The sequence below is a fragment of the Suricata suricatta genome, chromosome 10, assembly GCF_006229205.1.
Source record: "Suricata suricatta isolate VVHF042 chromosome 10, meerkat_22Aug2017_6uvM2_HiC, whole genome shotgun sequence".
Taxonomy (NCBI): domain Eukaryota; kingdom Metazoa; phylum Chordata; class Mammalia; order Carnivora; family Herpestidae; genus Suricata; species Suricata suricatta.
Genome location: NC_043709.1, coordinates 91,565,345 through 91,590,312, shown reverse-complemented (window position 1 = coordinate 91,590,312; position 24,968 = coordinate 91,565,345). Strand labels below are relative to the sequence as shown.

The window sequence follows — 24,968 nt, the reverse complement described above, 5'->3', positions numbered from 1 at the left end:
GGACTTTCAGCTGTCTGGGATCTGGATGTGCCCAAAGTCTGTATTGCAAGTCGGGATGGATTCGCAGGCATTGTGTTACAAAACTGGCTTGCTGCCTTCTCTGTTTTCTGTGTCCTAAGCAGCTGCATTGTTTGTTGCAGTATATGCATTAGCTGTTGTCTGTGTTCAGTTTCCTGCAGGCTGACAAAGTAGGAGGGGCTTTCTTTGATACATAGCTGAGTTTTCACTGTGTGAGTTCTTGAGTGCACATTGCAGCCATCTTAATTACACTTTAGTGCAACTGAGACAGTGCAGCTGTCTCAAAATGGCTGCTGACCTAGTCTTTGTAGCTGCTTAGGCAGCAACTATGCCAGTGAGGAGACTTGGCACATGCATCAGGACCAGAGGTAAGAACCAATTGCTCTTTATCTTTGAATATTTTAATGAAAAAATATTTGAATTTTACTGAGTTTATATAGCAAGATGAAGTTGGAGCTTGCTAAGAAGTTGAAATGTTTGCTTTAAGCCTCTTTTATGGAAACAGTACATAGGATGGTGAGGTCAAAGGTTAAATTCCTGTAATTTTTCACCATCTTATGTTCTGTCATTGCCAGAACATTTGATCACCACAGTAGTGCTTTTCTGGCCCTAATTAACCTCATATTCTTTTTTTGTTAGATATTTTAGCTTGCTTGATTTTTTTTGGTAAAAATTAAGAACAATATATTCTCTGAATAGATTTTTTTTGGAAAGAAGCCATAAATAAGCCTGCTTTACATGAAGAGTGAGATTTTTCTCTGAGTGTGTGTGTCTGTGCACGCGCGTGCGTGTGCACGCTTATGTTGGAGCTATTGTTTGGTAGCTTTCTGGGAAGAATGTTAATTCTCTGAATATATGTCATAGTTACAGAAAGAAAAATTTTTTAGCACTGTTAGACTTTTTTTGTACACTGGGTTCCAATTTTTTCTCATTATGCTGGCTCCTCTGGGCCATTTAATCCTTTCATATTTTTAATGGTGTTAACTTTTTATCCTAATTTTTCTTTTTGCTTCAATTATCATTCAGATTCAGATTTTGAGTTTAGAAACAAGTTCCTCTCTAGCTCTGGATACCCCTTTCCTTTCTAACTAATGTGTTCTAATACATCAAAGATGAAAGAAGTACTCAGTTGTTTTAGTTAATTGATATTAATTGTTGATGTCCACATTAGCCTTAGTTTAAACCTGCAGTATAGTTAAAAATAATATAATTCAGTGATTTTGTAAATTTAATTTCACAATTTTCAAAAAGCTTTCTTAACAATCTTCAGAAGTAAAAACGTTTATTGAGATATGGTAAGTTCATAGAGATCCAGAGTTAGGAGAATGAAATTCTTATTCATATATTTCAGAGAGCAGAACTGTTACACTTTAAGTTCTAACGTTTAAATTGTGGTACCCTTTAAAATTTTTTTATAGATGGTGTAGTACGTTACTCTAATTTTGTCTAGAGTATTATGAATATATCCCTGACTAATATGACATAGAACAGTAAGTTTTGAACTTTCTAGATACAGCAACTTTTCAAAAACAGCAACATTTTGCACATTAAATTCTTATGAAAGACCACTGTATTTAAAAGAGATATATACAGTATTTAACTGTTTTGTATTTATTTTATAATTTAAATTTATAGCATTTATTTGTTATAAGTTTATTTAATAAAATGAGAACAATTATGAAAACAAAGTTTGAAACCAGATGATATGTGACAATTATAATCTTATATTAGTGTTAGGATCTAGGTTGCTTATTTGTAGAACTCCAGGTGCCAAGGGACTATAGAATTCAGTATAGTAGAACATGTATTTTGTATGTTGTTTTTTTAAAATTTCATGAAGGTAGAGTATAAGATCTATATTTACACAGTTTAACAGTTTGAAATTGCTAACTTGTCATAAAATTGTGTTTATACTTTTTCTACTAGCTTTTTTTTCTTTAAACAAAATAATTGCTTTTCCTAACTTAATCATTGCTCATTTATTCAGTGGCTTAAAATATATTTGGGATCACTAGTTCAGTTTCATCAACAGCTTTAGCATGTTTTTCACTTTCATTAACTTGTTACTTTGTGAGGTTATTAGGACTCTTTTATGTGATATACCAGATTCTTATAATGGGAACATTACTTTATATAAATCTAATCATATGAGCTTGCCCCCAAAAGAGAGGAACAAATTCAGTGTGTGAGAGAGATTTTATCTATCATGCCTTTCAGTAAGATTTTGCCCTAGAGAGAATGACACAGGGAGTGAATGTGTGATGCCCTTAATCATCATTATTTTCATTCCTCTCATAGAATGAACAGCTCACTATATATCAAATATTTCATATTTGAGTGCAAGCCAGTTACTCAGTTTGTTCTTGTTTATTCTGATGTTGATCTTCAGAGTGGGACCTTGGGGAAGTTTCAATGATCCGCTCTTTTTGCCTTCTGTTGTGGAGTGTACAGTTTGCCTCTACCCTCCACAAGATGACTCCATTGACTGTTGTACATGGGGAAACACCAGCACTGTGGTTACTTGGGATATTGTTGCTAATTCTTTCACTGCCATGTTGCATTTTTGCAACTATAAGCATAAATTAGATCTCACTGGGATTATTATTACTTTTGGGATTGGTGACAGTTTTCAAATTGTCTATGCTGAATTCCAGGTTAGCTATTAGATGAATAGTTGAAGGCATGATAAATCTGGGAGCTGGATAATTAAGGTTTTATGTTTTTATTTTGTAACTTCTTGGCTCCCTATTTGTTTATCTTTTTTTCCTAAGCCATTTCATTAGTATAAGCCTTTAAGGAAAATGTTGAGGTAGTGGAAAGAACATTGACTAAGAGTTCAAACCTAAATTTGATTTGTTTTTACTGCTTTTTTTCTTCTATTGGTCAACTCATTCCATTTTCTGTTTCCTTATCTATAAAATGGGGGGAAAATCCCCATCTATTTGGCAAGGATAGGCTAAGAGTCAGTTTATATAATGTTTCTGAAGAGTACCATCAAATACTTGACAAGTTTTGGCATGGTAATTTTCAGTAATATTTGAGTGCTTTCCACGTTATTTGCTTCTCAGATGTTTTGTTCTTTATTAAATGTGATTAGGTCAAGGAATGGAGCATGTTTAAACAGTATGGGAACTTTCTCATATAACTCAGGCTCAGAAGCAAGAAGCTTAGTACATCCACATCTACTTGGTAATAAGTTGTATTCATGTTTATACTACTGGTCCTATTCTGTTATGTAAATTAACCATCTTTTGCTGTATGTGAGTAGTGGCAGATGTGTTTATTAAGTAAACCCAAAGTAGAATGTTGGCATTACAGAATTAGGGGAGTAAGTGGGAGAGTTGTTTCAATTATAGTCTGGCTGAATCCAAATATACCCTGAGAAAATAATTTTCTTAAGAGATGACTTGAATTCAGGGCCTAGTGTTTTCTGTGTTTCAGTACACATGAGGATCTTAGCAGTATAGTTTTCTTTCAGTAGCCACAAATTGGCAGCTGATAGACTTTATTCTTTGAGCTGCTGCCCTACTTGTCCAGTCGTTAGAGCTGTCAGACTTTACATAAAAATCTGGATGTCTTATCTCTGAAAATTGGGCAGTGCTGACAATGTATTTCTGCTTCAAAAAAATAATCTACAGTGGAGTAGCTACTGTCGCTTCAGATAGACTATATAGTTCACATTTGGTCCTATTCACAAATTATATTACCTTCTGTAAACTTTTAAATCCCTATCCTACTTATTTGACAGATTATTATAATAGTCTTATTAATATATAAGTTCTAATGTAGAAGAAAGTAAACATAAGTAAAATTTAGCCTACATTACTTGGTAGGAGAGACCACATGTATAAAAACAATTTACTCTTTAGAAGGTATGGCACGTTTGCTAATCTTCAGCCTTGTCCTGGTTTCTGTATTAGAGTGCTGTGGTGCCAATTGAAGAGATCCAGTGACATTAGCAAAAAGTGACATTAGAATGAAAGTGAAGAGATTAAAGAATTACTAATTAGAAACAGGAGTACCTTGCGGCCTTTTAATATGATAATAGGTTCTCTTTTCTTTAACTGTTAACACAGTGTTAAATACATCACTGTTTATCGTTTTGATGTTTTTAATGATATTAAAAAAGAAAAAGTTAAAATATATTCAAGATATAGTTTACTGATCAGGTAAATGAAATACATTTTATAAAAGATTTTGTCTAAGTCGTTGAGTTGAGAAGTCTTAGCACTTAAAATGAGAAAGTTGCTAGTAGAAAGTTTTCTTAACAGCACTAGACTAATTTTAGGGCCGTGTAGACTTATTTTTGTTAAAAGTTTGCTTCTGTTTATATAACATTCACTGTCTCAACCATTTTGAGACTACATTAATGATCCAAAAAACATGGTCGTTTATAATTATGATGTGATGTGAATTTGAATTTCACATTTTCCAGAGTGAAAGCCAACTTCTTAACATTCATATAATACCATGACATTGCTAACTCCCGGGAAATGTTACTCTTTTTTGGAAAATGGCTTTAAAGTAGAGAGAAAACTTAGTGAAAATTACAAAAGCATGTAACTTGCACAGGACACGTTTACCGCTCCTGCTTTCTTAACTCTTTACACTCCCAAAAGAGATAGTGATTTGGGAGAAAGTTTAAAGTTTGTTCAAATCAGGGTTTTTGTTTTTTAATTCCTTAGGTTAGAACTTACACAGAGTTCTCTATTAGTAATTTGTAATAGTCTGTTCTTAGTCTTTAATGTGTGAATATGGAAATGATGAAACCGGTGTTATTGACTCAGTGAATCCTTTGAGTTTAATGAAAAGAGGGAGTTTCTAACACCTGTCGGAGGAGTTGCTTCTGAATCTGCCTGAGGACTTCTACCCTCCTTGTAGTAAACCAGGTGCTACTACTCAGGAAAGTCACGTGACCTGTTACTTTCATTTGCTGACCAAGAAGTATCATGATATGCATAGGTGTAGCTATTAGTATGGAAGTCAGGAAATGATTATTTTTGTCTGGTACTGTCATTAACTAATTGTATAGTTTGGATAAATTATTTAAGCTCTTAATACCATTCTGCAACCATGAAATGAGAGAGGTGGTTGGATTTGTATTAGATAAGGAGTCAGGAAAGAGCACAGACTTTGGAATCAGAGTGAAAGTGAACTCATTTTCTTTCACTGACTAGAAGTTTATATGAAAAATGTATATATAATGCCTTTCATAAGTGCTCAATACGTCTTATGCATTATGTTTTAGGGGATGAAGCTAGTTGCTTATTTTCAGACTTTAGACTTCTTATCTTTAAAATGGGAATAAAGTCTCTATTGTGCAGAGTTGATATTGGGATTTAAATGAACATAGTATATGTAAAGCACTTAGTGCAGTGTGGGATACAAATTAAGTTACTAGTAAATATCAATTACTTTTTCCTTACAAGGTGCCCTCTGGCACTTTTTTTTTTTTTTTTTTCCCAATCATTATGGAATTGGGGAGAAATCTTGGCTACTTGGATACTGTAGAAAATGATCTTTAGGGTAAGGGGTTGTTAGGGGTCTGGCTGATTTACAATAAAAATGCCAGAAAGCAAGGTGGTTAAATCTCTGAGGACTTTAAAGAGCTCAAAGAGGACACAGTAAGTATTCTTAATTGTGCTGAGGAAGCATGGTAGAGTGAAAACAAAAATGGATTGTGAATTCAGCAGTTGATTCAACAAATTTAATAAGTATTTATTATGTACTTGTTATTTGCTGGGCACTGTTTTACTGTCTGGCATACAAGATCCATGGCCTCAGGAGTTTACACTGGGGCAGGGGAAATGGGAAGATAGACACTAAATGTAAAAAGGTTAAAATACCAAGGGATTGAGAATCCTGGGAGTAGGATAGAATAAGTAGTGAGTAGCTAGGTGAACACTACCAAAATGTACTCTGTGAGCCAGTTCAAGGTCAGTTCAGATTAGTTATCATTTTCTCTGGTCTTCCATGAGATTAGAACTGAAATTATAAGTGTCTAGACATTTGTATATCAATCTGATAAAGTAATGTTATGTCAATTGGGTCAAATAATAAAAATAATTGAAGCATATATTTTATATACCTTCTCTTTATTTCACTTTTCAAGTAATTAATTTTCATTGTATTTATAAAAGTATTGATCTTTGATGGATTGGAAATAAAACATTGGTAATTTATCATTATTAATTTGCAAAGCACTGAGCTAGAATAATTAACTATTGGTTCTTCAGTAAGCAGGTTATAGAGAATTTAACTTCTTATGGTTAAATAATTCACTGTCAGGTGATTGTTTAACTTATTCAGCTTTAAGAAAACTAGTCTTTACTCACATTATATCTTATGCTGGACTAAATGATTTTAGGATCTTTGATTTTCAAGTACTTTTATTCAAGGAATTGGATGCATAAAGTAGGAAGAGGGAAGGGTGACACATAGAACAAAATTAAAACCGGAAGAAATACAACACTTGGATGGTTTCCAATTCTGAGATTTTATGATCAGTAGCCAAATGTTCCTTAAACAGTGTATACTATGTGAAGTCATACCATAGTGTATATATTTGTCCCTGTTTCTCCTCCTGCTGCTAGTGGAGTACAGATTCTGAAAAGAGAATATTTGAGAAAATCTGTTACTGCTTATCAGAGAAAACCTAGGTATTTAGGATTAGAAGTCTACTAAGTCCTGTGATGTATTATAACTTCATCTTTCCCTAAATTTAGAGCCCTATTGTCTTTGTTGTATAATAAGGATAGTTTAAGAACAGTGTTTTAAAAAAGATGAAAATTAGATTAAAAAAATCAGGACCTCGAGAGTGGCATGCATGCTAAGTGAAATAAGTCAGGCAGAGAAGGATAGATACCATATGTTTGCACTCATAGGTCTTACAGGAGAAACCTAACAGAGGACCATGGGGAGAGGAAGGGGGAAAGAGAGCTGGGGAGAGTGAGGGACACAAATCATGAAAGACTATTGAATACTGAAAACCATGGGCTGAAGGGGGAGGGGGAGGAAGGAAAGGGGGTGATGGTCATGGTGGGGGGCACTTGTGGGGAGAAGCACTGGGTGTTATATGGAAACCAATTTGAAAATAAACTATAAAAAAAAGGAACATATTTTGGATAACCCCTAGTTAGCATAGTAAGTACTTCTTTTTATTTTATTATCATTTTAGATGTACACTAGTTTTCAGGCTTACTGAAAATGAAATATTATATATTTATACCCACTAAAATAAGTGGAAAGATATAAGTGAAGATATAGAATTATTCATTACTGGTCATAAAAGTAATACTGAAAAAAATATAAACAAAAGACTTCACTGACAATGACTCAACTCTTGCTCTGTCAGATCTGGCCATTAAAAACAGCACAAGAATGATTTATGTTAAACAAGAATGTGCCACTCACAAAATATGTTCTTGTATAGATATTTGTCATTTAACATGCCTGAGTTTATAAAAAACTTCAGTAATATTAACTAGTGGTAAATATGTTGAATCAACCATCACAATAGTGGTACTTGAAGATGCATTAAGTCTTATTTTTTGATGAAATGGAAAGCAGTGTGGTTCTAAGAGCAAATCTATTTAATGATCATTTACTGTTTAAACGATTTGTTAACAAAATTTGGAAGGTGGCTGTGGAGTATAATGAGGACAGCTTTTAGACAATGTGAATTATAATTTGTGTATTTTTAATGTTTGTTAAAAATAACAACTCTTGGATTTATGTAATCATATTGATCTATGCCACAAAAAAACTAAAGCTTTTGAATATCTCTGGATGTTAGAAATATTTTTCACACAGTGGAGGTAGAATTTCAGTTACATAAGAATTATAAGTTGATTTTCACTTATTACCTGGATTTGAATCATATTGATAAATACATAACTAGATACATTCTAGAACCAGTCAGTGCTTGTTGGGGAACGAATGGGGGAGGGTTTACTCAGCAGTATTCTTTAGTTTGGTCATGAAATGAGGACTGCTTTATGTAAATTGTTCTTACTGGTGCCAGCTAGCTGTAACTGCAGTCTGGCTGTACTAGGGCAGCAAATAATATGTGTCATGGATTTTCTGTTTGGAATGTATAAGAATTCAGCCTTTTGGACTGAAAGAACAGAGTTGATGCTTTAGTAAAAGAGTACTGAGACCTCCACAACTGACAATATGTGGAATAATGAGAAGCTATAAGCCTTTAAAGCTTATAGTTCTGCTTTTATAGCTTTATGCCTATTGATACTATTGGATAATATGTGGGAGGTACTTAACTGCACACAGTTGCTGCAGTCCTAATAGTTGGCAGAATAGAAAGCAGTACAAAAGAATTCTGATTCTAGGCATCTTCACTTGCAACAGTCCTTTGGAAGATGTACTTTGTATGTTCTGTGAGCTTCATTGGCATACTGTCTGACGTTTTTTGGCTTTTGTGGTTAATGGGATGTTTGCTGCACAAACTACACACCAGATGTGAACCACTGTTTGAAAGGAATTTTAATATGTAGCCAATCTACTGTATGCCGGGTTTTTTTTTTAATGAATATGAACCAAGCAAGGAATTTAGGCTCAAGAAGGCTGTTCTAGAAGTCTGCATTAGCTTTTAATGTTTATACAAATGAACTAAGTAGCAGTGGTTTACAGAAGAGGAAGCCCTTTACACAATATCAAGCCACCCACAGGTAAGAGATTCAGGTCCTTTTTTTGTGACCACCCCCACCTCCCACCCCTGACCCCTCAGGCCTTATGTCTATCTCTCATCTTTGGAAAGTTTTTATGTTTGGTTTTAATTTTAATCATGCCAGGGGTAGTAGATTGTTTAATGTAAATTTCTCAGGAGATTTAGAATACCATATTTGGATTTGGTCTTTCAAAAAATGATTTTCACTTTTTATAATTTACTCAGGTTTGTATTGAAATGAACTAACAGGCTTTATATATGAACATTACTCATGCATACAATATGTTCATATTACATAGAAATCAGTTTTAGACCTCTTTTCATTATAGTCCTGTTACTGTGTTTTCAGTTGTAGTGACACCAGCTGGTACATACAGAGAAATGACATTTTATAACCTTACTACTAAACTATGGAGTTTTAGTGTAAATGTACCACTCTGAATTCATCATCAAAATCTGACTGCTTCTGTTTTCACAAATGGTTCATTGACATACATTAGTTAACGTATGTTTATACATATAATGTGGTCAAGTTTTTCAGTTCTGCCTTTATCCTTTCCATTTCTACATATTTAAATTTATCACCATTTTGACAAAGTGAATTTAAGTCTAAAACTAAAATGGATGTTAGAAATTTTATTTTAATATTTTTTAAGTTAGGTTAAGGGTCCCAAGAAGCATTTATTATATTATTTTTGTATACTTGAAAAATTGCATGCAGAAAACCATAATCCCAATTTAAATAAAAATAAAGAACTATACAATATAAAGAATATATAACTATTCTATAAAGGTGTAAAGATTCAGGTTTATAAAGAAATGCAAGTATGTGTGTCTGCTAATATCAGTATGGCCAGTGATAAAATATATTACTGATTGATATATTTTGAGCAATGAGTGTGACTAGTTGACATAGCAATGGGTGATAATGAGATTAGTTTAGAGAAGTAGGGGAGGAAAGGGATGACATTAGGCACTTGTTTGCTCTTGGCCTCCAAGTTGAACAGCAGGATCTTTCTGAAACCTAAAAGTGTTTGTTTTAGATGGGACTTCCAGCTCTCTAGACTCTCTGAAAGTCCATTAGTCGTTTATTACTACATGGTCGGGTATTTAAAAGCCAGAGGCCAGCTGGATAGAGTGTGGATGGAAGCCACACACTCATGCTTCAGGGGGACAACCTGTTTCTTTTTGCCTTTTGACAGTGTTGCTTAGGCTTTTAAAAAATATATAATTATTTATACATGTTTGTGGGTGTATGTTTCATCTCAGTAAATAGCTTCACTAGGATTAGATAAATGGTGATAGTAGAAAGATACCAATTTTGCTTAATGTGCTGAAGGTTGTTGGATTAGGAGAAGGGCTTGCTTCTCTTGTGGAGAACATACATCTTTGAAACAGTTGGGAAGTTTTCACACTTCTCCAGAGCAATTAGAATTAGATTAGATTAGATTAGAATAGTTGAGGCCTACTGAGGGGGATTTATTTAGTAAAGAGGCAAGGGGACTCAGACCAAAACAGAGTAATTTCTTGAATCCTGTTCAATAAATATTCAATTGGGGGTCACAGCAAAATACATGGAGGAGCATTTTCTGTATAGACAAATAACCCTTAAGGGAAGCACATCAGAAGACAATGATAATGTCTTGATGATAAAGATGTGTAATCTTTGAGACTATTGGAATTGAGTGTGAAATGATTCAAAAATCTGGGATAAATTTTAAGTTTTTAGTTTTTGTGTTCCTCTTAGGTAACAATTTATTAGCAAACAATGTAGACTGCCAAAATCTTGGAAGTGGAATAGACCTAGGTGATCAAGTAAGTGTACCATCACACTTCTCACAGGAATCTACTGTTTATTATTCTTGACACGTAGTTATCTGGTTTCTACTTCAACATTTCTAATGACAGAAGGGAGAGTCTCTAATTTCATAAGGCAATTCCTTCTTTGTTTGGATATCTGAACAAATCAACATTTGTTGATTTTGAGGTAGTATTGGCCTTTCATTGTTTTTGTTTCTGTACTGGTCCATTTGTCTGTCTGTCTACCTACCTGCCTGTTTCTCTCTGTATCTGTATCTCTTTTACATGGTAGATCCAAACTATTTAAAGAAAGCCATTAAAATTCCCCTGTGTTTTCCAGGCTACATATCCTCCATTTTCCCAACTGCTCTTTATACAGCACGTTGTTCTAGGTCATTCTTTAGCCTGGTCATCCTCCTTTGTCCTACTGTTTTTTTGAATCCCCCTTTATCTGGGACGCTTAGAAATAAATGTAATTTATTAATGTGAAAAAATGTCTCTCTCTGGTCTGCAGTTTAACTTTGTTTTGACATTTTTGACAGCCACCTAGCATTGGTGAATTTTTTTGGTAGGTTCAGTAAGTTCAAATCCCTCAGTATTTTTCACACATACCTTTGATAACCTTTAATATACCTGGATATTTGAACCATTGTTTCAGTATTGTAATGTATTGCTTTATATTTGTAGTTAGGTGTTTTTTTCTTATAATTTCTTGTATTTATTCTTTCTTTTGATATTCTTGGGCATATTTTCCACTTTTTAATAGATTTTTCAAAGAACTGGCTAATGGTTTTATTGATGGTTGTTGTTTTATTGAGTTTTCTCTCATAATTTTCTGTTTTTATTGTAATACCTTTCCTCCTTTACTAGCATTTTTGAGTTTGTGGGGTTTTTTTATTATTAATATGTGCATTTAAGGCTACCAATTATCCTCTGAGTATCATTTTAGATGAATTCCCTCAGTTGTGTTCTGTTAATATTTTGTTATTATTTCATCACTGATTTCCTCCTTAATCCAAAAGGTTTTTATTTTTAAAAAATTTATAAGGAGATCCTTTTCCTCTCATTTCATTGTTGCTCATCTAACTTTGTTATATTATGGCCAAAGGATGTGGCTTTGTGTGATTCTTTTTTTTTTGGTCTTTTAATTTATTAATATTTCCTGTCACTGCATATGTGGTCAGTGTTAATGTGTGTTGGATGTATTCGTGGAAAATGCATATTCTAGGTTTGTTGGATATACAATTCTATTTTTCTGTTTTTTAGCATGTTGATTAAGAAATGCATTGTATATACTATTATTTTCTTCGTCTGTAAATTGGTGCATTTAGCTCTGATTGTGGATTTGTTAGTTTCTTCCTGAATTTTTTAACCCTGTTTTTGCTTTATGTGATTTGAAGTGATACAACTTTGTAGACTATACATTTTATCTTTAGGAAATATGTATTTTTTGTCCAATTACATGATTTTCTATTTGAATATTTTCCATGTAAAATAGTGTATTACTTTTCTGTCCTTTTAAATTTTTAACCTTTCTTGGGCTATTTTGTTATAGGGCGTGTCTCTTGTTTATCATGTGTGTCTGATATTTTGTCACACACACAGTCTGAAACCTGATAAGTTTTTTTAGGCTGACAGTTTTCTTTATTTTTGCCCTACATTTCACAACCCATAAATCTGTCAACTCCCATTTTATGATAATCTGAGATTTTAATTCCAGAATATTTATTTTAAAGATGATGGATCCTCAATTCCAGCCAGCCCATGATGAGTTTTACTTGAGTTTTAGAGCATTGATGGTTCCTTTTGGAACATTCCTCTCATTTCTTAGGGTCTTTTGCTGTCTTGTACCTCTACTATATCTTTATATAATTATTTTAACAAGGGTCTGTTTCCTCAGTCTTTGCTCAGAAATAACATCTTTATTTCTCTATCCTGTTGATTGCTAGTTTTTCTGGCAGTAGAATTCTAGGCTAAAAATAACTTTTCCCCTGAACTTTGAGGATATTCTGTTATTTATTTTAGCATTCAGTATTGCTGATGACAAGTCTGATGTCAGTTTAATTCTTACTCCTTTGTGGTTAAATGATTTTTTTTACTCTAAGTTATTAATATTTCCTCACTGTTTTTCTGAAATCTTAATACAATACATCTAGGTGTTAGGTTTTTTTGCTTGTTTTAATTTAGTCTTTTGGTAATTAGTCCTGTTCTATGGAAAAAGTATATATATATATATTTAAATTTAACTCTGTGAGTTGTTTTTCTTATTTTCTTCTCACTTTTTTTTTCTAAAACTCATCTTCAGTGAAAGTTGTTGCTTCTGGATATGTTCCCCATCTCTCTTAGCTTTTCTGTTTTCCCTTTGTATAGTATTTTGAGAGAGCATCTGGTCTTGATTAACTGTATCTCACTTCAGCTATGTCCATGCAGCTCATGATTTTAAATTCTAATATTTGATTAAATATTTTTAAATAAAAATTCTAATATTTGATTAAATCTAATAAATGATTAAAATTCTAATATTTTAAATTGATATCTTTTTGTATCAGCTTGTTCTTATGGGTACAGTACACTTTCAGGATACTCTTTCAGAATGTTCTCTGTTCATTCTAGCAATTAACTAGTGTGTGTTTGTGAGTTTTAGCATCTATTTTGATTATACTCATTTTTGTATTTGAGATTTCCTGTTTTACTTTGGGTCAGTGCTGAATCAAGTGATTCTGAGGGGTGAGGAAGTGGTACTTGTACTTGCTACTCAGGGGAAATGCTGGGAATTTATCTTTTGGCTATTAGTCTTTCTTCTGTCTCTTCTAGAGTTTAATGTCTGGATGAGTCAACTAATCACATTTATAAATGCTACTGCTGCCCTGGCTTATTATTAGCATGGAAGAGTTTGGGAAAAATGGAATGAGTTTAACCACTAAAATACAAATTACATGAATATGTTTTTACTCTGACAGTTGAAAATGGCACATAAGTGAAACTCTGTATTTCTGTTCTCTTTTATCTTTTCCCCATGTGAACTGCTATACCTAATTTGGTGTTTATCCCTACAGTCTTTAAAATATCACTGGCATGCCTACATAAATATTTAGAAATATATTATTTCTTTGAGTTTTAAGACAATAACATATAAAACCTGGAAACAATTTGTTGGCTGCTCTAAGTACTTTCTATTTTATTATCCCATTTAACCCCTGTAACATTTTCAGGAGGAGAGGCACTGTTAATTTCAGTTTCATAGTTGAGGATACCGAGGCAAAGAGGGGATATATATTATCTTGAACAGGTAACTTAGCTAGGAAATAATAGTACCAGTATTCAAAAAGGTGTTTGGCTCCAGCTTTTGCAGCACTAAAGTACTAAGAATTCTGGAGTTGCTTTGTTGTTCACTTTATATTCATGCCCATGAAAGAAATCTACCACATTCTTTTTAACCTTTGGTGCTTTTAGTATGGATGCTCCACAGTATTTTTTTAAAGTTATTTTCTTAGTGATGGATGTTATATCTGTTTGTATTTTTGTTTAAAGTCTGTAAATTTTTATTTAAGGAATTTCACTTGTGATTCCTTCCACTGTCAGTCACCTAAGTTCCTCTAAAGTCAGAATTATAATCTTCAAAATAGTCCTTTTAAAAAGAACTTTTTGTTCAGTAAACACTCGTCATCATTCAGTCTACAATTCTTTTGCTTGGGCTTCTTTGATTTCCCCCTGAATATGGACATACTTCAAAAATTCCCTACTTGTAATTTTTGGGATATAGTTTCTTTAAGCAGTTTTACTTTAGGGCCTCATTTAAGGTGGATTTGCCTGCTTCTCCATTTCAGATGCCCTCTAAACATGAATAAGTTTAAATGATGTTCACCCCTGAACTATCACACCCTAGAATTGTACAGATTATTGGGATATACCAGTACTTTTAAGCCCGGACATTGTATTCTCAATTGAAAGCACCTAAAAAAAAGAAGGCATCTTTGTTTTAAGTCAATGTTAAAATTAGAATACTAATTCAGTATAACTGATATTTCCCTTAAATCATATGGTTTTAAAAATTCTGTAGTACTGGAACCAACCTTCATGTTTATCAGTACCCTCATTACTTTTGTCTTTTTTAGGTATGATGTTCCTTTTTATCTGTATCAAAACTCGTACTTGAACAATGAGCTCTGGATTGCAAGAGAGGATTTGTTTTTCGTACTTGTCTAAGTCTTTGTCCACAAACTAAACAAAAACAATTTGTATTTTTGCTATTTTGGTCCAGCAGTAGGTATCAGTGATAACATTCCTTTTTAAAATATGCTAGTATGTCTTGAGATAGACTTCTCAGAATGTCTCTGGTGTGTCAAAATAATGCACAGTTCTTGCCTATTTGTCTTTAAAAATGGTTATGACAATGATGTCTTCTACCAACTGTTTACTGAGACTACTCATTGCTATTTATTGCTAAACATGGTTGCCAATCAGATGTGTAAAAATGTGTTTTCTTTTTGTTTAGTGTTTCTGCAATTATTAAGTTTAACATTTTTTTCTTATGTTTGTTTTTTTTATGAATTACCTGTTTCTGATTTTTAATTTTTATTTTGAATTGTTTGTCCTTTTCATTAATTGGTATTCGTTTCTTTGCTGGAACTAATTTCAAATCCTTGTGCTTTTTAGTTTTCAAGTATTTCTCAGAATCTGTGGTTACTTGTAGTGCTCTTTGTGCCTTTGAAAATTTTTGTGATTTTATATCTCAGTCAGCTATTTGTACTGATATGCTCAACTGCAATTTCCTTTTTCTTCAAAAATTTTTAATTTAAATTCTAGTTAGCTGACATACAGTACAATATTGGTTTCAGGAGTAGAATTCAGTGGTTCATCATTTATTCAACTGCTATTTTGATCCATTTTCAACAATTTATTTCAAAGTTCATTCATTCCCTGTTAATTTGTGATATTGTCTCTATCAGCTATTTTATTGCTTATGTCTGTCTTCTAGATAATGTATTTTACTCATCTTTTAATACTTATGATAATAATTACTACTTTGTCATATGTTCTCACATCTGAGGGGGCAAACATCATTTTTTTCTTTTGACTTTTTGTTTTCTTATTTTGCCATTTTTTTGCAGATTAATTTCAAAATTTTGTTTTGACATAAAAATAACTATAGAGGGCATTTTACCTAGAATTACTTCTAATATGTTTTATCCTGAAATAGTTGTTGTTTTTCTACAACTCATATTCAATGTAGCTCTAATATTTCTCATATTTTATAGCTTTGTGAATTTTTCATGTATGTTATTGTTTCTAGGTGCCTTTTCCTTGTGATTCTGAAATAAATGTTTTCTTCATTGTATCTTCTGTGTGCTCTTACTAATTTTGATACAATTTCTAGAACAGTAGTTATCACATTTTTTGTTTTTGCCTTGAATGGAAATACCTGTGGTATTTTATCACTAAATATAAAGTTTCCCATTGGCTTAAGTAGCCTTTGTGAATGTAAGGAACAGTCTTTATGTTCTCAATTTTTATTTTTATCAGTGAATGAATGTTGAAACATATTCAGTGCCCTTTCATTTGCTGTTGATAAAGGACAGTTAATTTTTGTACCCATTTTGGGTTGTGAATAAATTTTTAAATATGCTTATTTTTTTAATTATTAGAGGTGCTTAAAATTGGAAAACAGTGAGGTCTGGGATAAAAAAAATTTTCTTAAAGTTAACCAGGCATATGAGGATAAAGGAATTTGATGAAATTGTATAGTTTCTTGTCTCTGACCTTAAAGACTCAATGTAGAAAGTCTCAGTCATGTCCCACAGACTGTTCTTCTAGTCTCTCCAAGGGCTATTCTTTGTGCAATATATTTACTAGGTCATTTGTTACATCATCAAGAGTGACATGGCTAATCATATTTCTTCTGTTTTCTAGTAGAATAATTTCAGAGTCTTTGTTTCAACATGAAAAGGTGATAAAAAATTTAGGGCAGATATATAATAAATATTTGGAAATACCAAAATGAAGTCCTTGATCTGAATTTGTGAATCTTTTAAAAGGGCTTGGTAGCTTACTGTATCTATTATTGTATTTCTTTGGAATGTTTCTTTCTTTTTCTTTCCTTTTCTTCTTCATTTTGTAAATTCTGGAGGCTCTAGGCTCTGATAAATATTTTCATGTGGCAGAGAGCCAGATTTCAATAGCTCTGAACTCAGTATGTTCCTGTTGCTTAGCAACTACTTGTGAAGTCTTGTGGATATAACTGAATTATAAATAGGGTTATGAGCAGAAGTGCAATTGCAATAGAAATTGTAAAGAAAGGCATACTCTTTCCCCTTCTCAGCTGAAATTTGAGTGATTCTCCATGCAGAGTCAGTTTTCAGAAATCTGGTTTATAAAAAGTAGGAATACTAACCCTATCAGTAAGACTTAATAAAGGCTATGTAGAGGCCTTGTTTATAATGACACATTTGAAATCATGTTTTTGATTATTAAGAATAAACAGTCTGTTTTGAAGAGATGACAGTTAATGGAAAATAGAGAACTTCTCCTAATTTTCATGGTCATTCATGTAGAAAGATACCCATCCATTATATTACTGCCTGTTTTTCTCTTCCACATTTATATTAAAATCTACATGCATTAACACTTTAATTATACTAGGTTTTTGTACTTTTTAAAATCACATTGTTTCTTTAGAGTATTTTAAAATTGTCCTAAAATAGTGACCACTTAGGCATTTGATAAAGATTGAATACATGAAAAAACCTAGCATATTTTTTATCTTTTCTCAGCAGACAGTGCATTTTGGAGTGGAATTTGTCACAAATTTATTTTGGAATCAAAACGTAAAGGATCTTGGGGCACCTGGGTGGTTCAGTCGGTTAAGCCCCTATTCAGCTCATGTCATGACCTCCTGGATCATGGGTTTGAGCCCCGCATTGAGCTCTGTGCCGACAGCTCAGAGCCTGGAGACTGCTTTGAATTCTGTGTTTCCCTCTCTTCTGCCCCCCACCCCTGTCCTTTGTCTCAAAAATAAACATCAAAAAAAATTGAAAAGAAATCTTAAAGGATCCTTTCAGGTCTTCTAATTTAATTTCCATTTATTCTAGATAGAAAACTTTAGAACTAAAGATTTTATTAAAATGATTTACCTAAGCCAGTTGTTCCCTGCTTAACTGTGTGTTTTTTCTGCGTTACTCTCTTAATTGATGCATATCTAGCAGCCCTTTTTTTTGTACCCTTATTTCATTAGTTTATACAAAGTTTAATTGTACTTTATAGCTTATAATAACAACATACTATGGAATTCAATAACAAGTGCAACCAATATAAACAGGTTTAGACGAGAGCAGAATAACATGAGATCTCAGTGTATTTGTGGTTATCAGTCTGTGTATTTATTGAATGGATAGAGAACATTGGCTCATTTATTGTGATGGTTAGGAGAGCGGTTAAGAGAGTTCCCAAAGTATAGTATTATTTGGTCAGATCTCTGCTGATGGTCTTTAGGTTTTAAATAATGGAACTGGTAATTCATGGTTTTAGATGAAGGAAGTCTATTTTTTTTCAATGCATCAGGAATAGCTTCTGACAGCCCAACCTGTGAAAGTAAGCGTCGCAGGAATATTTGCCGGAAACAAGTGGATTGGATTTTTATGCATTACTAGTGAGAAGAATTTTAGAATGGGAATGTAATTTTTCTTTACTCCCTGGGGGGGTGTTGGTCCATTCTGAGTTGTATGCCCAGGAGAGATCTTGTCGTCAAAAGCGTAACTTTTTTTCTGAAGTTTTAATGGAAGAACAATAGATTTATAAAGATATAGATTTGGTATTTTCCCAATCAGCCGAAAAAGTTGTGGTAAATATAATTTTAATTTTCTCTGCAAGGAAGTCTAACATACCAACAATATTACTTTGCTATAGAAAAGAAAATAATAGGTACAAAGAATAATTTGAGTTTGCTCCAGGGTATGACAGAAGATTAGGGTCCTTCCTTTAGTTATGTTTGTTATTAAAGCTATACTTTTGTACGGATAGGCTAGAGCCCCAGAACATCTGGCTCTCAGCTGATATTTTAAACTCCTGTGAGTTCTTAAGGGAAGGGCCAACAGAGGGAGAATAGAATAGAGAAAAGAAAGGTAAAGTTTCTTGAACTGTCTAAACTCCTCCAGGGCATTTTAGATGCTATACTAATTAACACTGTGTCATTGATTATTTAGTCCCCTCTCCCAAAATTCAGATTGATATGTGATAAGATGTGTGACTATTTTGAATATTGTTGTGCAAGCATCATGCTTTCTCTATTTTCTTGAAATAAAAATGCCTAGTATAAGGCATATACTTTTTATTTTGAAAGTATAGCTGCCTTAAATAATATTTAAGAAAATAGGAGGTGCTGAGATTTATATTTAAAATGATACTTATGTATCTAGAATTTAAAGTATTTTTTTCCACTTGTAGCACCTTGTTATCAAAGTTTGGCCCATTTGTTATGTTCTCCCACACTAATTGTAACTCATGTTAACTCCTATCGCTTTCCTTTGTGATGAGGACCATAATTTGTTTCAGATAAATGAACAAGATCTATGTACATAAAAGACTTAAGTTATCTTAAAGATGTGAATACAGGGGCGCCTGGGTGGCTCAGTGGTTAAGCCTCCGACTTCAGCTCTGGTCAGATCTCACGTTCATGCGGCTCTGGTCAGATCTCACGTTCGTGGGTTCGAGCCCCGCGTCAGGCTCTGTGCTGACCGCTAGCTCAGAGCCTGGAGCCTGCTTCCTGTTCTGTGTCTCCTTCTCTCTCTGCCCCTCCCCCTCTCATGCTCTGTCTCTCTCTGTATCAAAAATAAATTAAAAATAATTTTTTTGAATTAAAAAAAAAGATGTGAATACAGTTGTAGTTAGATTTTGGATATTCAAGTTGCATATGAGTAAGTACAACAGTAAGAAAAATGAGTAAGATAGTAAGCTTAGTTACTTTCAGACCAATGTTTATAATAATACTATTTATGTTTTTAAAAGCTTGGTTATATTTCATTTTAAAAGCTAGCTATCTTTAACTATTTAGATTAAAAGGATATACTACTCAATTTGCTCATTTGATTTTATATTGCTCATATTTTTTTCATCCTTCAACTGGAGCTCTTTTTTGTTACTTAAAACTGTTTTATATTCCTGTGTTTTAAGGATTGTTTCTAAGCCTTATTTGTGATTGAAATAGTCCTTTACATATAATTTTCATAACCAAATTTTTAGTATAGTATAAACTAAATTTTCTGGTATCAAATGTATGAATTCTCTTTACATTTGGGATAACCGATAGTGACCAAAAAAAATATTTAAAACTTAACTTCCATTTCATTAAAATTCATTGATGAAGGTTTACTGTAAGAAATACATAGGACATATACATTGATAAATAGCATTTGTTTTAACATAATTTGACTGTCTAACCAGCCTTTTATTTCAGCAGGTATAATTTAATTTCTTGAAATTAAAAAATTTTTTTTCTTTTCCTTTTTCTGCACCTTCTCCCTTTTCAACTTGGTTATTTCTTACTAGCCCACAGTCTTTGTAGTTACAACATTAGACTGCACATTGTTTGTGATCTTTAGGAATTAAAATGTACTGCAGAGTAAATTTGTAATATACAAAGAAACATGCATATTAAGCATTATTACATTGGAAAGTTAGAATGATGAAATAGGTTTTGTTATTTGGATAACAATAAGAAATGTTATACATTGTCAACTTTAGCATTATCCCACTTTAGGCAAAATTGAAAAGTTAAAAATAGTAGTATTATACAGACTATAATTTTACATATTGATTTAACTTTCACTTGACATGAACAGTTAGATAATTTGTTTTCCTCACTAACAAGTTGAGAACAGTTGTTGAATACCTATTGTATGAAAGCGACTACTCTAGGTTAGAACAAGTTTGTATTAAAAAAGAATAAAGCATAATCCCCACTTTATTTAGAGGTCTATTTTGATAAATTATTTAATCTTTTGTGATTTAATAAACAATAAACAGTCTTTTACCTGTAACTCAGATTCCCAAATAATTTCAGGGGAAAAGTGCTAGAAAAAAATGCAGTGCTGTTCAGACTTTGAGAGAATTTATAGAGCCTGGAGTGTTTTGGAGCTGTGATTAAAGTGCTGCATCATTCTCCTGAAGAAGAAAAACGCTTAAACATGTATGTGTGTGTACACACACACAGAGACAACACACACAGCTATATATAAATAAGGTAAGATGAACAATGGCATGTAACTTGAAAGTGGCCAATTTATTTAGCTTAGTGTTCATTTTTCTTTAATTGCCATCTAGTAAGAAAAGATGCCAAGTTAGTACTTTAGGTGATGAAATGCGAGGCACATCTTTTCCCCCAAGAAAATAAAGTTTTTGCTGGTAGTTTTGCTCTTACGTTCACATCTATTCTGGGATTTATACTAGTGTATTCTTTCTATTTTTAGGCTGTTGCCAGGCAGATTTAAAATTTCTCCTTTTATGGTTGCCCAGTTTCTAGCTTTCTGACTGGTTACATGAACCTGCTTCCTTTAGCCAACCACAGTGACTGTGCAAACTGTAGTTCAGTTTCTGTTGCTATGACAGAACTGATAAGATGGCTGCAGGGGCTCCCTTTGGGGGATGTTCATTATTGTAGAAAAGGTTGTCATCGTTATACAGTAATAAACAAAAGTAGATTTGTTTTTATTAAGTAGCTTTCAAAATATGTTTTTGAGATAGGAAATCAAACTAAAATTTTATAAGGCTTGAAAAATGACTCTCATGTCAGATTTGATTAATTTTAACGATGTTATATATTGCACTTTTTCTGAGACAGCCTTTTGTGTAAATGGGTATATATTGTTACTTTTTGTTAGTAAATAAGCATCCCGAGTTCCCCAAAGAAAGGTCGTCCTCTGTGTGTACACCTGTGTGTATGAATCTGCCAGCATGTTAGTTTACAATTCTGTCAAAAATATTGTGGGTTACTATCTTTGCCTAAAGGGGTAATTTAATTTTTAACTTAAGAATTTTAGATATTAGACATATGTATATAGTTAATCATTCTTTTAGCCAGTATTTACTAAGTATATATTACGTGCCAGACACTGTGTACTCATTAATATTATATCAGAAGATATTTTAATTCTTTTGTTAAATTACCTCTGAAGCATATCATATTTTAAAATGTTTTCTAACAAAGCAGTGGACACTTAAAATGTTTTAATCTTATACTAGATGCATGATGAGATGTGCCAGACTGTTTTGTTAAGCAATACATAAAGTCCATTTTAATAATTATTTCTAAAATGGTCTTTTGAAATATTGACAAATGCAGTAAATGATGCATGGTAAGACCATCATTTTGAATAAAGACAGTATTGATAAAATGTGACAAAGCTGTATGTAACTTAAGAAAGTTTAGTAAGTATACCTTATTTTAAAACAAATTAATCAATATTAATTACATACAAGGTTTTTTGGTTATATGCCAGTTTATAATAGAAGCAAATGCTTCTGTTTTACTTTCGACTATCAGGTCCTTTTGGTAATTTTCCATGTGTAGAAGATTCTATTAATATACTTACATGGAGTGTTTGCATGATGCTCAGTATTTTTTTTTTGATAAATTTTTTCTTAATTCTATATGAGTATCTCATGCCCATTATTATCATCCTGTGAGATAAACATACTAAAGAATTGTTTCATTTAGGACAGGGAAAAAGAATAACAGGCTTATTTAAGATTAGCACATAGGAGAATATGGCTATTGTTATTTTATGTACATTGACTTTCATCACGGTTATGATATAGATAAACCTCTTGGCCTAGAAATGTAAATCCCTAAAGTATAACCAAACATTCAGTTCTCTTGGTGTAGTTGTTTTGTCTATGTTGAAAGTGTGACCCAGTAGTAGGGGGTTAGGAAAAAACAACAAAAAATGTACTATAGTTCTGCTATATATTTTTTCAAAGAACAGTTTTGAGGTGTAATTCAGATACAGTTTACCTGTTTAAAGTGTACAGATCAGTGGTTCTAAAAATATTTATGGAGTTTGCAACCATTACCACAATTAATTTTAGAACATTTTTATTGTCCCAAAAAGAAACCTTGTATCCTTTAGCACAGGCATTTTTCATTTTCTCCTCAATCCCCCAACCCTAGACAATCCTAATGTGCTTTCTGTCATTACAGATTTGCCTATTCTGGACATTTCATATAAATGGAATCATTCAATGTAGCCTTTTGTGACAGGCTTCATTTATTCCGCATGTTTTCAAGATTCATTCATATTATTAACATTTATCAGTACTTCATTTCTTTTTATAGCCAAATAATATTCCATTTTATGGATATACCACATTTTATTTACCAACTGTTGTTGGATATTGGAGTTATTTTGGCTATTATGAATAGTTACTTCTTGGCTGTTATGAATAGCATTTCTATGAACAATTGTGTATAGGTTTGTGCATGGACATACGTTTTTATTTTGGGGGGTTATGTAGCTAGGATTGGAATTGCTAGATCCTATGGAAGCTCAATGTTTAATATTTTGAAGAACTGCCAGACTGTTTTGGAAAGCGTCTGCCTCATTTTACAGTTATACCAGCATTATGAGGCTTTGAATTTCTCTACATCTTTGCTAACACACAAGATTTTCTTCTTGATTATAGCCATTCTCATATATGTAACATATTATTTCATTGTGGATTTGATTTGTATTTCTCTGATGACTAATGATATTAAGCCTCTTTTCATGTTTATTGTTAATCCGGTATATCTTTGGAGAAATATCAAGTCCTTTGCTTTTCGTTAGGTTGGGTTGTTTTTTATTATTGAGTTGTAACATTTTTTTGTATGTCCTAGTAGATACAAGTCTTTTGTCAGGTATATTACTGGCAGGTATTTCCTCCCATTGCGGGAGTTGTTGGTTCACTTTCTTGATGTGTCCTTTGCGGCATAAAAGTTTTTACATTTTGGTCAAGTCCAGTCTAGTTAATCTGTTTTATTTTCTTTCATTGCTTGTTTTCTTTTGGTCATATATAAGAAACCATTGCCTATTCTAAGATTTTATAGATTTATATCCAAGTTTTCTTTTAAGATTTAAAACTTACAGCTCTTAAATTTAGGTCGAACTCTTGATTTTGGCCTAGGTCATGATCTCACAGTGAGCACCACATTGGGCTCTGCACAGACAGCGTGGAGCCTGCTTGGGATTCCCTTCTTGCTTTTCTGCCTCTTCCCTGTTTGCTTGTGCTCTCTATCTCTCAAAATAAATGAACAAGCATTAAATTTTTTTTTTTAAATTTAGGCCTTTGATCCATTTGGAGTTAATTTTTTTTATATATGGCATGAGATAGGGGTCCAAATTCATTCTTCTGCATGTAGCTGCCCAGTAATCCCTGTACTATTTGTTGAAAATACTGTTCTTTCCTCATTGAATGGTCTTGACACCCGTGTCAAAAAATAAGTTGACCATAAGTGTGAGGATTTATTTCTTGACTGGGAGTTCTATGCCATCGATTTATATGTCTGCCCTATTTGCTAGTAATACTATGCTGACAGCATTACTATAGTTTGTACTAAGCTTTGAGTTTTTCAATGTTGTTTTCTTTTTCAAGATTGTTTTGGCTATTTTGGGTCCATTGCAGATGCATATGAATTTTAGGATCACCTTGTCATTTTCTGCAAAGAACATGGCTAGGATTTCAATAGGGATTATGTTGAATCAGATCAGTTTTTAATGTTGACATTTTAATATTAAGCCTTTGATTCAGAAGTATGTGATATCTTAGTATTTATATAGATCTTTAACTTCCTCGAAAATGTTTTCTAGTTTTTCAGAGGACAAAGTTTTGCACTTACTTTTATTAAATTTGTTATTTTTGATGCTATTAATGGAATTGTTTTTTAAATTTTATTTTTGAATTGTTCATTGTAGCTTTATAGAAATACAATAGATTTTATATATTAATCTTGTATCTTGTACCTTCTAAAGCCATTTACCAATTCTAATAATTTTTTAGTGGATTCCTTATAATTTTCCATATATAAGATTGTGTCATTGCAAATAGAGATAGCTTTACTTTGTTCTTTTCAAGTTAGATAACCTTTCTTTCATTTTCTTGCCTACTTGCCCCGGCCAGAACCTCTAGTTATTGCTGAATAGAAATGGTAAGAGCAAACATTTTGTCTTGTTCCTGATCTTAAGGACAAAAACTGTCTTTCACTATTAAGTAGGCGTTAGTTGTGGGTTTTTCCTAAATTCCCGTTATAAGTTTGAGGAAATTCCCTTTTCGTTTATAGAGTGAATTCTATTATTTGCTAAAGTGACTTACAGATAAGTTACTTTCAAAAGATAATTAAATATTTAGGATTCTGCTAGTAATACTGCTGTAGGTAATATATGAACCAGTCTGTAGGTTGGTACAATTAAGAATCTACTATCAGATTGCATTTACGATGTGG

At 32.6% G+C, this 24,968-nt stretch overlaps 1 protein-coding gene and 1 non-coding gene across 3 annotated transcripts in view; one reads left to right on the top strand and one right to left on the bottom strand.

The window, feature by feature from the left end:
• Positions 1-24,968, top strand: part of ATF7IP (activating transcription factor 7 interacting protein) — a 117,039-nt gene that overhangs the window by 15,137 nt on the left and 76,934 nt on the right. Inside the window, exon 2 of one of the 2 annotated variants that reach the window (XM_029954954.1) lies at positions 20,556-20,735. The exons of the other annotated variant lie outside the window; for it this stretch is intronic. The gene's annotated coding sequence lies outside the window, so the exon portion shown is untranslated. The remainder of the gene's footprint in view (positions 1-20,555; positions 20,736-24,968) is intronic. 2 annotated transcript variants of the gene reach the window in all.
• On the bottom strand, positions 14,621-14,744 carry LOC115305856. Its single transcript, XR_003915045.1, has one exon. It is a non-coding gene; the product is annotated as a small nucleolar RNA SNORA40 (small nucleolar RNA).